Raw genomic sequence first — 17689 nt, 5'->3', positions numbered from 1 at the left:
CTTTAACATTTCTTATAAGGCCGGTCTAGTGGGATGAACTCCTTCAGCTTTTGCTTGTCTGGAGAAATCTCTGTCTCCTTCAATTCTTTAGGATAAGTTTGCCAGGTAGAGCATTGTTGGTTGGCAGCTATTTTTCTTTCAGCACTTTGAATATATCATGCCACTCCCTTCTGGCTTGCAAAGTTTCTGCTGAAAAATCTGCTTATAGTCTTATGACGGTTTCCTTGTATGTAACAAGTTGCTTTTCTCTTGCTGCTTTTAAGATTCTCTCCTTGTACTTAACTTTTGATAATTTAATTATGTGTCTCTGTGTGGATCTCTTTGGAAGATCTAACGTAGAACATGGTGACTATAGTTAATAATACTGTATTTTATATTAGAAATTTACTAAGAGTGTAGAACCTACATATTCTCACCAAAAAAGAAAAAAATGGTAAATGCGTGAGGTGATGGAAGTGTTAATTAAATCAATGGGGGACAATGCCTTCACAATATGCAGGTATATCAAATCATCACATTGTACACTTTAAATATCTTACAATTTTATTTGTCAATTATGCCCCAATAAAAATAAATTTTTAAAAAAGAAGCATTGACAATTGTTATTGGATTATTTTGTCTACAACTTACTCTTCACATTAACATACTGAGAACTGTAGATAGAATAACTTTTATAGAAGGTTCTCTAAAATCTGCAAATTATTTCAAGAGTTCTCCCAGGATTAAAAAAAAAGAAAAAGAAAAAGGTTGGTCTGGAGAAAAGAAAGTAAAAGATTAACATACACTGGATGAGGCTGGGGATGTAGGTTAGGACCAGATCTAGAGTGGAGCTGCCATAGACTGAATGTTCATGTTCCCTCAAAATTCATATATTGAAACCTAATCCCTAATGTGATGGGGACTTTGAGAGTGGATTAGGTCATGAGGGCAGAGCCCGTATGAATAGGATTAGTGCCTCTATAAAAGAGACCCTAGAGAGGTCCCTTGCCCCTTCTGCTATGTGGGGACACAGTGAAAAGACAGGCATCTAGGAACCAGGAAGCAAGTTCTCACAGACATCGAATCTGCAGATGTCTCTATCTTGGACTTCCCAGTCTCTAGTAACGATGAATAATGTTAAGAGAACAAGATTAGGCCTGAAGATCATGTCCACTGGATTTTTCTAATAAGCAGTAAGAGATGGCATAAGCAAGAGTAGATTTGTTGAAGTTGTAGGTGCCAAAGATTACATCATGTTAAAACTAAAGAAAAAAAAACCCAAAAACCAGTTTGTTACTTCACATGGCATGGGGCAGCTGTTGCTAGTAAGTTGCAAGCTCTATGGCTGGCTACGCGGCTGACACATCAGTGTGAAATTTGTTCCCTTGTCAAAAGTTTAACTCTGATAGAAGATTGGACTCACATTCTGGTGTTTGGACGTGGATTAGCTAGGATACGTCTGGTCAAAAAGACCTTGGTGGCAAGCCAGATATCCTATCACCTCATTAGAAGGAAGGTGGCTGCCACCTGGTCAGGTTGGAGACACCAGGGGATCATTCTTTGACTACCAAAGACTTCCTTCTAGCGGAAACATCTGCCATTGCTGCTTTACCCCGTCGTCTCCTCTCAGCTTCACTGAGGGCTGTTCAGGTGGCGACATTCTTGCAGAACTCTGTAGAGAGCGAGCCAAGGAGCTTGTGGCCAGATGTAGCCATCAGTGATCCTGGGGCTGTAGGCTTGGCCAAAACATCATGTTGTTGCTTTGTTTCAGGCTGGACACTGCCAGATACCGACTGCTTGATCTCTTTTTAAATGAGGGACTTCAAGACTAGACAGTGTAGATCTTTTCAGTTTATTACATGAAGAAGTTACACTAGTCCACATTAAAAGCAGACTCCAAATGATTGCATTATACAAGCTGTGAGGTTTTTAACCTTGCGACAAGGGACAGAAGGGAAATCCTACTCATTGTGAAGAAATCCTCACTTAGGCTTCAGTGAGCCAAAAGCACTTAAAACCCATAAACCTTCAGCTGGTCGTCCTTAGCCAGTCCAATCTCTACCAGGAACTGGCATATGTTCTTGTGCTGGTCACCCTATAGTTGAATTACTTCTCCATATTCTGGATGCTCAATTACAGTACCAAATGCAAGCAAGTTTCTTCTCAAATGCCTTCACTAGTTTCTTTTTATAGCAATCATCAGCGATCTGTTGGACAGTGGTAAGAGTCTTCTCACCATTTCTGTGTTGAATTCTTACACGGATATAATCCTCAGTGCCAGCAGGAAGCAGATCATCACCCTTACTTGCATTAGCAAAGGGGTCGAAAGAGGGGAGGTTCTGGGTAGCGGACATACAATAGGATTCCTTTTCCTCGGTGGAAATGGCCTGAGGAAGACAGGAGGGGAGGGCAGGCAGGAGCGGGGATGGATCCTGAAGCAAGGGGACTCGTTGGGGAGGCTGCTGAGTCCTGGGCAGCGGCTCAGTGACTGGCTGTGCAGGAGAGTAGAGAGATAAGGTGGTAGCTGGTGAGCCTGTCCTTAACGTTGAAGGGCCTGGGGCAAGAGTACAAATGGTGGCCCATATGCTATATGTCTAAATAGTTAGTTATAAATCAAACTGACATAATGTTAAATAAAAGATCTATTTTCCTATCTTAAAAAATGTATCTTTATAACAATCAAGAAGGCCAGGTTCAAATTTGAAATTTCTGGACTTCTCAGAATTGTGCACTAGAATGTGACAGCAAGGAGAGTGCCTGCTCCAGGTCTATGTCTTTGGCCAGTAATTTGCTCTTCCTTCTCTTTTGGTCCCAAGAGGGACCTCCCACTCACACCTCAGCCCGGATATCCAAGCTCTATCCACACTCCTGCAAATTGCCCCTACTTGGCCACTTCTCTGACCCGAGTGCAATGTGGTCCACGCTTGGGAGGAGGCCCTGAGAAGAAGCCTGTGCAGGTCCTGGAAGTGGGCTTGGGGTCCCAGGTGCTTGAAGAATGGTCTAGAAGGAAGGAAAATGAGCTCTGTGTGTGTACATCTGCTTGGCCCTGTAGACTCATGGTTCTATGAGTGACATGGTAAGTCAGATCTAGGTCCTCTAAAGCACAGGGTCCGAGTCAGAGGTCCCTCTTCCTCAGTTCTGAAGTTCTGAGGGTAGTACTGGTAGCTGGAAACAGAATATTGTTTTAAAACTCCAGGGATATTTTTCCTTCTTTTGGTATTGAACTGTCCTTCTTGGCAGGTAAGTAGAATGGCCTGCTTCTACTCCAGTTTTTTCTGTTCAACATTATCTAGAGGAGGAAATCGATAAGCTATAGTATGGTTTCAGATGAAATAGGCTGGTTACCAAATTCTTGTAAGACATTGATTTGTGAGTTATTTATTCAAGTTCACTGAATAAGCAATTTACAAATCACTTTTCATTGAACTTGATTCATTCAGCACTCTGAAGTAAATAAACATGGAATCTCTATCAGGCTTTTGTGCAGTCTCAGTCTTGCCTAAATAGAGGATGCTGAGTTTGTTATAGCTATAACTCTATTTTGCTATATTTGGATTCTTTTTGTTGTTGTTATTCCTGAGGTTCATATAAAGTCTAGATCTACGTTAGCAGAACAAAATGAAAAAGAAAAAAAACCCTGCAACATTATTTGTTGCAATAATATATTTCAAGTAAGATGATTTATCCTTAATTATCCACACAACCAGCTTAATTTTATTCTTCATTTTAACTGAGTAAAACTGTCCAAACATAGAGATTTTTCCTAGTCTTGTTCCTTTTAAAATTTGACAATAATATTAGATAAAAACACTGTCTCTTATATTGTGCCTCTAAACTTAAATTTGGCAGATCTTCACAAAAAAGATTTTCAATATTATTTGTATTTTTCCATACATCAATATAGCTAATTCACTACATACAATATTCGAGGTAATGTTATAAAGTGTAGATTTTGGAAATAGCTCATTTATCATATTAAAAAAGACAATATTAATGCTCTATTACCCTATTTCCTTTCTCTATTTAAAAATCCAAAGAGGAAGATAGATATTCTAGAGAAAATCTAGCATCGTGTATTTAAATGCTGTTCTTATTGTTTAAGAAATCATTAGAGAACATGATAGCTAGAAGAAATTATCTGGTACTTATCAAATAATTAACTATTTTGATAATTAATAAACTTGAGGAATCAGAGATTAAAGATAAGAAACAAAGTCATGCTTGATTATTTAATAATAACAAACTTACCTAAAGGTTAATCAATGAAAATTATTCCCAGAAAGTCTTATTACACGGATTTATAAAACTAGATTATATAGTATATAAATGCCTTAATTTTAAATTATTCCCACATGTTTCTTTCTGTTTCTCCCATATTTGATGCAGAATATAATAAGAGGCCCCAAAGTACCATTTAGAACTCTTATGAGTTATTTGAAAATCAGAAAGATTTCAGCAATTTTGATCACATTGGTAATTGCTTTTCCTCATTGGGATAAACCCAGCTTTTGAAAAATATTGACAATAAAGCAGTAGGCAGAGATCGACTCATATAATAATACAACTACAAGCAACAGGAGCAGAGATCCACAGCTAAGGTCAGGTTTTACTGACTTCTTCCCCAGGTTCAAGGGTACAAACGTGTCTGCTTTCTTTTGGATATGAAGTCAAAAAACAGAAAATAAACAGAAAGATGACAGGAGAATGCTAAATTGTGTTAACCCACTATTGTCTTGATGCTGAATAATGGGGAAAATCTGTCTTTGTCTTGATCCATACACACAAAGTGACTCTTGTCCACAAAGGACATTTAAAATGCCCTCACCACTCTCCTCACTACCATATTCAGAATGCTGATCAGGCAGCAGGAAGACTGGTCAACAAGAACACAGAGACTCTGCAATTAAAGAGATCAGATGGGCAACATCGGGCAGACATTCACACTAAGAATGCACACAAAGTATCTGGGGGACAAGTTAAGTCTTCCACAGAAATCTTCCAAAAATGATTCAGTGCTTAAAGGTGTCCTTTGTGTGATTCTGTAAGCAATGATAGAAAAAAAAAGGTTAGGTTCCAGTCATAAGAGGCTTGAAACAAAAGTACAGACAGCATGGCACAAGAGAAGCATGACACCCACTACAGGGGATTCTTCCTGCCTAGAATTTTTGTGAGTAGATTTGAGGTCATTACCTATTCCTAAGCAAAAAGGAAGCTGAAGGTAGATGTTGAGAGCCAACCCAACACACAGCTTTTGCAAATAGTTGTATATAAATATGTATACTAGACTGAATAGAAGTCTTATAGTGTATTGATTTGGTAACTATCAAAAAATCCTTTTGTTGTTTTTGCAAAATACTGAGCTAAAAAGTCCTCCAGGTACTGCTATAGTTAGATAGCTGAACTGAAATATACCAGGGTGTCGAGTTAGGCCTCTAGTGAGCAGAGCAGGCAATCCAGGCAATTTGTGCCCCATCTGAATAGAGCGTATTACACAAACACTGCCTTTAACAAAATGGATCAAAAGTAGAAAAGAAAATTTTAAAAGTTTTGCAATATTTCTTTTCTGGGATAATTTCTGGGATAATTCACAATATATAAATAATGTATTTAAATGAATCCCAGTACACATGATTCTATGAACTAGAAACATAACTTTATATTCTATAACAAATCAATTGCAAGCCTCCCAAGAGAAATGAAATCTACTCAGTGAGTTTTCGGTTTCTAGTCTTCCTTCTTAAAGTTGTATCCAAGTTCCAGGGGGTTTACAGTGGCCAATTCATGTGAGAGAGGGGCCAGGGATTTTTGGATCCTTGAATCTCTTGGGCACAAGGTAAGGTCTAAGCTTGAAATAATCCTCAGCTCAGTGAACCCGAGGTATGGGTATCTCCGTAAAGCTTTCTATGGCTCACAATTACTTATAAGAGGCTCACAGTCATTTCTTCTTTGAGGTCTTGTACTATCTCTGGGCTCTGCCCAAGAGATGGACATAGATAATGTTCCCTTTAAGGCCCCTTAATACATTTGTATTTCGTTTCTTCTTCTCCATCTCTCTTTCTCAGCCTAAGGGAATTGTTTTCTACACTGCAAATTGGGTCTAGGAAACTCTATACTCTTCCTCTTGTTTCACCCAAATATTTAGTCTAATCTTTGAAAACTCTTACTTTTCCTAAAGGCTTAGAATTTTGGAAACTGCAGTTAGGATAATTCATAGGATTTCTCTTCTCTCTGTATTATCACACCTGACCTCTAAGGGATTAAACGTAGAGTCCACCAGCTACTCCAATGGGGTATTTCCATTCCAAGAGAAATACCCAGACAACAGAAAAATAACATTTGTTAATAGCTTTAAAAAGATTTTGTTTTGTTTCTTTCACAAAGCTTTTATAATCAGATAACCAAAAGATGACCAGTTACTATGAAATCCTAACACATACATCTCATAAATACTGCCACATGTGTATTACTATAGTATGGCTCTTTTCTTTATGTCACCAACTTTCATGGGCCATAAAATGTAAGTAATGAATAAGTAGTACCTGGAAGAATACTCTGAGTTTAAACACTTGGTATTTAAGATCTTCTAAGAAAGAACTTTTTTTTAAAACTTCTCAGCTAGAGCTCAAGAATCAAAATATTATGATTTCCACTTTTTAAATGTCACCTTGTTCTGAGCCTTTTGCTTTTAACAGTAAACAGAAATTTCCAAAGATGTCCAGCAGCAGTCATGACATGAGACAGGAAGAGAGAGCCCTCTGTATACCACACACCCAGGAGAGAAGTCCTGCAGAGGAAATGTCACGGACAATGTTATGTCGGGGATTTCTCTAAACCCATCATTGCCGGGCACCTGTGCTCCAGGGCATCCATCCAATCAACCAGAGAGCAGGCACTTTGCCATTTCAGCAGATGGGTATTAATGTTGAAGGCAAAGGAACCATGTACAGTATATATTTCAATTATGAGTGTGGAGACTGGGACTCCCAGTTGGAATCACGTCCGTTCCTTTCTGAGTTAGTAACAAACTAGAGATTGTACCATCCAGAATGTGCTTTACACAGAATTAGCTTTCAGGAAAAATACACATTTACCAAGGGAAGAACGTATTTTGTTTGACAAGTCGAGAGGCAAAGGAAAGAAGCTGAATAGTCCTGAAAGAAATTTCCCAGGCTTTTTCTTTCTACTGAAACAGCAATGAAAAGGCAAAGGGGAGGGAACGTTTCTACCACGCAGATATATTATGGCAGAATTGACAGAATTTTGAAAGCCTGTGTATTCCTAATGTCAGTGTGGATTTCAGTTTTTTGAAGTGTTCTAGTCAAACAAACCTCAGAGGTGAAGTGGCTTCTGGGACAGGATCATCTTTCATTTTTGGTCTGCATATTCTAAGACACAGATGTCTAAGTCTATCCTTCCAGGACATGCTGACTTCCACGTCATTAAATTTTAAAAGGGTTTCAAGTAACAATATCTAGGTCTCATTAATACTTTTACTAGCCAATTATTATTCCAGTGTATGATAACCTAAAACACTGTATCACTCTGTATCTAACTATTTACATAATATCATTATCATCATCAAAAATTATTTAAATCCTCCCTTAATATTTTACATATTATTCTGGTCAGTCAGCATTACAAAGCAAGTGGCCATACCTGGGTAAATGGTTACAATTATCTAAAGAAACATCATCTAGATTGTTTCCTTGCCTTCGTGTAAAATACAAAGAAGCCTTCTTAAGGGGTTTAATCTGTTCTTTCTAACTAACTACTAGAAAGTTAGTTTCTAACTAGAAAGTTAGTTTCTAAAGTTCTTTCTAACTACTGTTCTTTCTAACTTTCTAGCTTGAGTATAAAAAGAGAGAGATTTTTTTTTTTTTACATTGATCAAAAATATATCTCTTATTGCACTTGGTACATCATCAGACCTTATAAAATTGTTTTATAACACCTGGGGTTAGCATATGGGAAGAATGTCGACATATATTGAGATGTCATCTAGCCCATGAAATGTCTCTAAATTCTTGTTCAAGAAATCAACTATTTATTTTATTGACCACAAATGCTGCTGATACCCTAGTCCTGAGAAGCAGTCACAACTCAAGAGCCGAATGGGAACGACATACAGAGGTGGGGTTCCTGTTGAACCACTCCAGTGTGCTATGGTTAGATTCCAGTTACAACGGCATAGACTTCAGGCCAATGCAGTTTTTCAAAAACCTGATAGCTCTGCTTGTTTTCTAAAATTCTGCTTGAGTCTCATTCTCCTTTAACAATTCGCTCTGGTAACACAGAGACTGTAAAAAGTAACACCTGCAACACTCAAGGGAGTTGCACGGGCAACCAGATGGCCGAACCAGTCGCCAGAGAATAAGAGTAATACTAGCAACAAAAACACCCACTGCACTATTGTCTGTCCAATGCGGATTGAGAAACAATGTGTTGAATCTATTCCTAATCTTCCCATCATTTCCAGTTCAGATTGGCTCCTGTCTCCCCCTTCTCTTAGACTCTGGGTTAAGTTCGGAACTCCCAGGCTGCTCTCACCATCATCCTGAAATAGAGGGCCCCACGCGTACATGCCCAGCATCAGGCTGGCCCAGATCTGTGTTCCCAGGCAAGAAACAGACTTCCCGGCCTGTGAACAGCCACTCCGCACTGACTTACATTGGTATCCATCCCACCAGTGCCACTGCCTCTAATTACAATAATAAGCTACTACATATGAGCACTTACTATGCACCAGATATAATGTTAAACACTCACTAACATTGCCTCATCTAATCCTCTCAAAAGTTTAAAGCAGATCCACCTTCAGATCTAACATTTCCTTTTCAGAATATTGTGTCAATATTGTAAATGTATTCCACATTTACTATCCTGAAATGAAATTCATAGTTCATATAACCTACCTACACACATAATTTTTAAAAATATAATGCTCTAGCTATAATATAAAAGAGAAATAAAAAGAAAGTAGTTCATATTGAAATAATATTTTTTCATTAATATATTTCAATTACTTTATTTGAATGGGGAAATGCCCAGGGACAATTACTCTGGAAGACACAATGAGGTAGTCAGTGGTTTACTCCCATAGGTCGTATCACTGTGAACACAGCTTCCCGAAATACAGTCTGATAAGGCTGTTTTACAGAAGATGAAATATCATGCATAGAGTTGCTGCTGGCTGTGTGATTTTTTTTTCCCAAAAGGGTGAACAACTTTTGATAAGAAAGCACAAACAAAGCAAAGTATAATCTTCTCTCAATTTATATGATAGTAATTTGCATTCCTGGAAAATTCAGCGTATTTTAAAACCATGTAAAAAATATCTTATGTTTGTATGCAAAACACAGTTAGGTTCTAGGCTTAAATAATTATAAAGAGGATTTTCACCTACATAAATGTCTTGGGGGCATTAAAAATTAGTGCAGGGCATGGTCCAGTCCTCCGTGGTGGGCCTGTCCCACCATTAACTCCCTTCAAGGGAAAATGCTGCCCCCTCCCCATTTTGAGAACTACCTCCTAAAGAGCAGGCATCATTAGTCCTGTTTTACAGATTAAAAACCCTATTAGCCCTATTTTACAGAAATTTGAATAATTAGCCTAAAGTCAAATAGCCAGTGAGATTCAAACCCAGGTCTATTTTATTTCTAAAGACTGGGCTTTTCTCTTCTTGGGCCAATGACTTCTTGGGCCAATTATTGCTCCATTTAGAAAATGCACAGGTAATTTAATTAGGTAGAGCTGATATGAGGACTAAACAGTCTCCAGACTCCAGACTCATATTCTAGAAGTTTCTATTCATGTTCAGTTTTGAGTGAGTAGGAAAATTCTATGGCTTCTTTAGCATTTCCACTATCTGTTCATTTTCTCATTCAGTTTTCTAATTTCTATTTTGATTTTAAAATATTTTAAATTGGGCACAATCTCTTAAAAGTGAAATCAAAGAAAATGAAAGAATATGAGCTATGAAATCAAACTATTTTAATTCCATTTTCTGTGTTATTAGTGTTGCCTTTGTTGCTCTAACATAATTCCGGAGGCAGCCTTCAAACACAAGGATTCTTCAAACACTGAACCCTTCTTTCAGCTGTAATCATCACCTTTCTTTCTCCTAAATCTGCCTACCTTCACGTTCTTCACTTCGGCCCACCCAATAGCTAAATACTCACTTGCCAAATTTTTTCTCTCAACATGACTATAAAGCAAGGATTATCTCATCAATTAAAAGGATCTTTTCTCATATAATTTCTACATAACGACCATTAGTATTTCCAGCCTTCTGTTGCTACAAATGCTAAAGCAGTGGTTCCCAAACTTTAGTGTGCTTCAGAATCATCAGGAAAGCTTGTTCAAATAGAGCTTGCTGGGCCACACCACCAGAGTTTCTGATTCAGGAGGTCTGGGGTGGGGGCCAAGTTCTAACAAGCTCCCAGGCACTGCTGAGGCTGCTGATCTGGGAACCACACTTTGAAAACCACTGAGGACTTCTCTCCACTGCTGTCTGATGGAGGAAATACTACACAGAATTTACATAATGACTAAGGAACTACATATGCATTCTTGTCTATGTTCCAACTAAATATTGAACAAATTGGTGCTGAAACCTTCATTATAATTATTTAAAAAAAAAATCCTTGAACTCCTGTTGTGAGGTGATAAGGAGGTGTGACTATCTAAATCAAGTTTCTATATCTGGAACCTAGACACTTTAACTAGGAGCCTTATTATCCACAGAAAGTCATGCTATAGTAAAGGTAGCAACACCTACAATTATGACAATACAAATTAGTAATAACAACTAATTTATTGAATATTTACTATAGACAAGGCACTGTACTGAGCACTTTCCCTGAATTATCTCATTTAATATTAGCCTTGTAAGATGCAGTTGTTATTATGTTCCTATTTTACAGTTGAGTAAATCAAGACACAGAGAGGTTACATAATATCCCCAAGATATCAGAGCCAGAGAACATGTTCGGTCAGGATCCAAAACATGAGTGCCTACCCACTCTGCTAAGGGGTTCCCCTCAGCAGGTACTCCTACTCTTCCTCCCTTCATTAGGTGTTGGCACTGAGCTAAATCCCTTCAGCCATGAGATACAGTGTTCATGGACATGACAAATACATACCACATATGGAAAACGTTCTAGTGCCCAGTGGTCCCGCTGCCAAATGGTTAGTTGCCAGGTCAATGTGACTTTAGGATGCGGAAGATCAAAAGATCATGGATTCTTTAATTAGCCCCCTGCTCTTTTATCATATGCAAATCTGACCTTTTAGGCATGATGCTCCAGGAAAAAGTATGTTAATGGTTAGTGAGCATGTCTCACATTTCTATACTGTGATAAATTCAGAACAATGTTAGCATAATTTATATTATTTTTTGCCATTATTGTACAAGCTTGGCTTTAACTTAAATCAGGACTCTGAGGGACCATAATGCAAAGCTTGGTTTCAGCATTTTAGCAACAGGCAGCTGATGTGTGAGGAGTTTTAAAAGAACCCAAAAAATATAGTGAGAACCTGGCTTTATCGAGCCTCCTCAGCCACATCATGACATGAAGTAAGGGACTGTAAAAGAAAAAGAGCAGTCAGAGTGAATCTTGGCTTCATAGTTGAAAAAAATAGTAATAAAAGTTCTTTTAATAAATGACTGTAAATGTTAATAAAATGTCACTAGGGTATGTGATCAACTGTTGTGACATTAAGAATAAGAATTAAGTAATACATATTCTAAAAGGTTAGCCCACGATTGGGGTGTCATTTTACTTCATTCACATTACAGTCTATAAATATATCATGTCTATAAACACAGTCTAGAAACGTACAAGGATAAATAAAATCGTCAATCCTTGCAGGCAAACATTCTTCAAATCCAAACCCTCACCTTTTGACAGAAAAAATCTATAGTGTGACTGTGTGACTTCTTAAGATTTTTATGGCAACATTGATGTTTTGGTTTTGAATTAGCTATACCTTCTTTGATTACCTAATATCACTCACAGCTTCTCTCTGAATATCTACGTTTCTAAATAACTGAGTCATGTAATCTTTTGGAAAGTGATATCCTACTATCATTTTTGAGGAATTCACCTTTAATTAACAGGAAAAAACTGACTTGCCTCTATGTCTTCCTTGTGAGAATGGAATTTTTACCTAAGGTATACTTTAAAACAAATTTTCTCAATTGATTCATAATAGAGCAGTACACTAATGCATTGCAAGAAGGTCAAAGAATGATTTGCAGTTAATAGTCTCCACACAGCATGACAATCACAAAATACTCACTTCTAAAAAAATGTAGGCTTGAGATTATTTCATCATTTCAATAGAAACTCAATGAACTTGGATTTACAAATTTAACAGGTGGAAATTTTGAAATAGTATTTTCCACTTGTTTTTCTAATAGTGGCATTAATTTCTCATTGTATCTGAACAAGGTAAAATGAAAATGGATAAAAATGGCATACACATTGGGCAAAAACAAATGTTCTTTTTTCTTTTTCCCTAATTCTACTGGTTTGATTTTGAAAGAAAGATGAATCAGATACTCTCAAACCTAGTTCTCCATCATTTTTGGTGTCTGCTTATTTTTTGAAATTTTTTTAATCGTGGCTGAGGCTAGAAAGGGAGGTAGAAGAGTGAGAGTTGGGAATAGAGTCAGGATCAGGGCTGAGGACAAACAGAAAAGAAAAGAGGACAGCAGGAGGGAGAGAAGTGAAAACAAACTGGGGATGAAGTCAGAGAGAGACAGAAGACTTTGTCTAATGGAATGGGCTGAAGGTGAATTAAAAGTTGAAACAGAACAGTGAGATCATGACAAATTGCCTTAAGGACAACAGAGCATCCAATACCTTGATTACTCTCCCTCCAATATAATCCAGAAGTAGAGGTTCTACAACATCATTTATAAAGTTCATATTTTAAAGTTCTAGCCAGATACAAACATATGACAAAAAAAGTTCATTACATCTTCCAATGATTAACTGGAACAGAAAATACTGGAACACATAATAATAATAATAATACTTCCAGTAAACTAGAAAGGTACATAAAACATATTTATCTAGCAATCCTTTTCATATCTACTTCTTAAATACTTAGGAGAAGTGATCATTTAAAAGCTATGAAAATAAGCATGAATTTTCTTCCTTCAACTTTTCAATAATTATTATCCTCAAAATATTTGTGATATTATCATTTTTAAGCAAGTCATTTATCACATCCAAAAGTATAGCCATCTTCCCCAAAGGGAGAGCCTCTGCAAAAATGTCAAGGCATCATCACATTCAGTAAATGATTTCTTCCCCAACCAGGTTAACCAAGTAATCAGACAAAGGGGAGAAAATCATACTTAGGAACTATGAATTTTGTGATTGATGACTGTGTAGATTCTAAGATAAATCTCAAAATATCAGAAGCGTTGGTTTTATAAAGTCTGTCCTCAATATATTGTGATATTTTAAATTGTATATGTTTCATACTTATTAACTCCTGTCTGATAATGATCACAAAAAGCAAAAACATTTGTACATGCTCTTATCCGAATACATTTGTTGTTTTAGGATTTTTGTGGTTTCAGAGAAGGGCAAAATGTGGACCCAGCTCTGTCATCACAACCTTAGGCAATAGACACAACCTATTTCCAAAATCTTGAAGCAGAATATAATAGACTTTTATAAAACCTTGATAACTATGATAATTTATATTAATTTCTGAAGTGGTATGTGTGGTTGTTAACTAATGTTCTCTTCTATCTAATCTATTTCTACATCCATTAAACTTTCCTAATAAATAATGACTTTTGGCTACAGATCCTAGCTTTGACCTGTTGGTTTGCCCGAGGAAACCTTGGTATCTCATTCCCCATGTGCTGAACCACTGAATAGAAATAGCCTGCAGCTGGTGTCAGATTGGTTCGCAGCAGCCCATATGCAACAGGCAACCTGATCACAGTGCTTTACTGAGGTGCATTATTTATGGCCCTTGGCGACTGCAAGCCACATTACACTACATTACGCAACTATCGCATCTCGGGTTCAGGACCGGAGGAGAAATAGATTTTATTAAATACAGGTCATATTCGAGAAGGAAAAAATAAATAAATCACATGTGCACTCCACAAGAAGAGTACTTTAACATCTATCTAAAAAGCTATTAATAATTATTCCTTTAGTGTGGAAGCAGTTGATGCTATTTTTATGCAAAGTTTTAGATCACAAATCACATTGGAATGGGAATTAGATATTTCTGGTTCTGGCCAGGCCTGAGTCATTTTGTAAAATACCTGATAAGAATTGCTTCCACTGCTGGCACTGGCCATCTGCTGCTATGCCAACCTGGAGAGGAGCAGCTCTATAAATGGGTGTGAGGGGTCAACGTGGAGTGCCTGGGGTAGAGCCGAAATCCTTTCACGGTTCAAACCCTGTGTTCTTGTGCAACAAGTCCTAGAAATCCTCAACCTCCATTTGGAATAGAGTGTTTCTTAGAATACAAATAATAGTAGATCTATAAACTTTGTTCCCATTCTAACACTTTTTTTTTTTGGTGTGGAAGATTGGCTCTGAGCTAACATCTGTGCCCATCTTCCTCTATGTTGTATATGGCATGCTGCCATAGCATGGCTTGATGTGCAGTGTGTAGGTCCACATCCAGGATTCAAACCCACGAACCCTGGGCCACTGAAGCAGAGCACATAAACCTAACCACTATACCACCGGGCCAGCCCCCCTATTCTAATACTTTTTAATCCTCAATACCTCCAGACACATCTACTCAGACACAAAATCAGATTATTCCCCCCAGAACCCTTACAACTATTCCCCACTGAATGTACTGAGAGCTCGTTAGGTTCCAGACTCTTGCTGAAGTTTTCAGCATGCAAATTCTCCTAAAGATCATGATCATTCAACGAGGAGTTAATCAGAAGCAGTTACTAGCATAATATCCCTGCCTCTCCTTTTGTTTACTTAGTTTGGTATTTTCATGATAGTGAGTACCTAGGTTGGGCTATCTTTTTATAAGCAGATTTTGTGTTCCTTAAGGAGAGCTAAAAGAACCCAGAAAAGACTGAAAGGGAAAAGTGAGAGAAAGGAAAAGAAGAGTAAATACTGTTAAATCATTTAAATTTTGTAAGCCAAATACAATTTTTGCAAGTACAAGTGTTTTCACAAGTGATTTAAACAAAAGACCAAATAGATCTTTCTCTCTTTTGTCCTCAGAGCACCCTCTCCATGTGTCAATTATAGAATGCAGCAAAATATACTATAATTCTAAGTTTTGGTATCTATCTCTCTGTGAAGGCAGAGGATCAATTCTATATTCATAGTGGCCAGCTTAATGCCTAGCATTTAGGACATACCCAAAAATGATTTTTGAATGAATGATGAATGAATGAATAAAGAGTCTTAAAGCACCAGTTAATGTTTTCACTATCCTCAAGGAGCTCAGAAGAGGTCCTTAGAAGAAGTCATTCTAGAAAAGACCAACTTGCCAAAAAAGTTCCTTAAAAATACTAACATACAAGCAAACGTATTCAGTTGACCCTCTTTGCCAGCCCAGGATATAAATTGTCACATCTGTTTTAATACTTAAAAATAATTGCTGGAAAACCCTCTTTGCCAAAAACAGTAGGCCCTCTAGTATCTCTTCCCTCTTCACCTTACCTGAACCCTTGTACAGAATATCTGGAAGGCTTACTCAGTGAAAGAATCAGCCCTCCTTTGAAACAGAAGTGAGGTGACTACCTGAGGCTGTAACAAGTTCCCTAGAAAGCCAGATTGTAAATGATTTGCCTTTTTGACTATTAACAGATGATGAGTTCAAAACTTATTCTACAAAATCTTTTTAACAACTTTATTAAGATATAATTCACATATACTACAATTCACCCATTTAAAGAGTGCAATTCAACGGTTTTTAGTATATTCACAGTTGTTCTACAAATTTTAATGCTTTCCTATCCATTGGCTTCAGTAATAATCTTGCTGGCCCACAGATCTGCACAGATCACTGGGCCAGTGAAGGAGCATGCAACTTCTAGTGGTACCCAAGGTCAAATGTGCAATGCTTAGGCTGTGTTATGTGCTGTGTTATGACTTCATGCATTAAGCTCAGAAGCTCAATCACAGTTTCCGGAACACAACCCATATTACAATGCCGGGTTGCCTGAATGAGAAGTAAATTCAGGTCTTAAAACAACCATCCACCAAGACCTGGCTATTGAGCTCTGGTGAACAGTCCAGATTCCCTGTAGTACACACTGAGATTGCAACACAGATCTCCCTTCAGAGAAAGACAGGTTGCCCAGCTGCAGGGAATACGGTCAGCAGATGTCCTCCAGCTCTCAGTGCTTTTAGGGTCTGCCTCAGCTGCAAAGAGCTACCTGGCCCAAGATCTTCCCTTCCTAGGGCAACCCACATCTAGTCTCTGAGTCAGCCAGAGGTATAAAAGCCTAGCCATTTGGTCTGACATGGCACACTCTGATGGGCAATACTCATTCCAGAACTTCCTGCAGAGTGGGCTGAGACTTTGTTGGGCTGCTTCGCAGTTTGGTTTTTTCCTCTTCCCAGTACTGTATCTTCTCCCTCCTTTTTACAGGTGTTGATCCATAATCAGCATCTTGCATCTCAGACTCTACCTTATTGTCTCAGGAGTCATGGTTGTTCTTAGGAGTGGTCTGAGAAAGCAGGCAATAAGACAGTTTTAAAGCTGGCTCACTTATGCCCAGCTGGCAATGAATGCCCTATCACTGGTGGAGGTGAAGCACCAACAGCCCCTGGTACAAAGTGGTATTCCAGTTATTAAAACTTCCACTGGAGGTGACTTGGTGGGTATACCAGTGGAAAGGAGTGCACTGGGTGAAGCCTATCCAATATTTGAAACATAGGGAAAAAATAGTAGCTATAAGGATAACAGGATTGGACGACTATTTCTAAGTACCACTGGTGCTCTTCAAAAATGTATTGTACAGCAAAGGGTGGGTAACAGCCAGCTGAAATCTAGGTATGAAAGCCAGTAAATCTCTTTGGTTACATACATACAAAGAAGTTCTCATTATTCACAGGGGAGGGCAGAGAAAGTTGAGGACCAAGCCCAGTACCTAATAGTATGAATGACTTTATTTCAAAGAAGGTTAAACACAATACCAAGGCAGGTCCATTATGTGTAGTTCAGAGAAGTGTGCAGGTTTTTTGGAAAAACCCCAAAGTTGCTGTAAGATTTAGCCAATGTGAACTGACAGGAGCCAGAAGAGTAAGAATGGAAATGGATTCTGTGTGTATTTGATCGGGGGGGACCAGAACATTAAATTGGATAGGGAAGAGTCTATTGACTTGGGAGCTCTCTATCCATCCCAGAAGACACATTATTTATCAAAGCCATAGGAATGCAGTGGCAACAGCATCACCAAAATGTTTAGTGGTGTCTCTCCTCTTCAAGTCAAGGGTGACAATAGGAAAGATTGTTGCATAAATTGGCTTGTTAATAGCAAAAGAGATAATAAGACCCTAAAACCATAGAGCTAGGTAGCAGCACTTAACCTCCAGAAGCCAAGGAGCTGCAATCGTTGTAATGACTAAGCAGGTTAGAGTTGCAGCCAAGGGAACCTGAGCTGTAAAGAGTTATAGAGATGGTTAACAGAAGACAACATCCTAAGGGTCATAGAGATGTGCAGCCAACAAGGGCACTTCTCAATTTG

At 38.1% G+C, this 17689-nt stretch overlaps 1 pseudogene; it reads right to left on the bottom strand.

The window, feature by feature from the left end:
* Positions 1–1946: 1946 nt before the first annotated feature.
* On the bottom strand, positions 1947–2333 carry LOC131410542 (eukaryotic translation initiation factor 1-like; annotated as a pseudogene).
* Positions 2334–17689: the final 15356 nt, after the last annotated feature.

Source organism: Diceros bicornis, chromosome 10 (assembly GCF_020826845.1).
Source record: "Diceros bicornis minor isolate mBicDic1 chromosome 10, mDicBic1.mat.cur, whole genome shotgun sequence".
In the NCBI taxonomy this organism is placed as follows: domain Eukaryota; kingdom Metazoa; phylum Chordata; class Mammalia; order Perissodactyla; family Rhinocerotidae; genus Diceros; species Diceros bicornis.
Note: the sequence above shows the minus strand (reverse complement) of the source record. Positions and strands in the feature narration are given on the sequence as shown.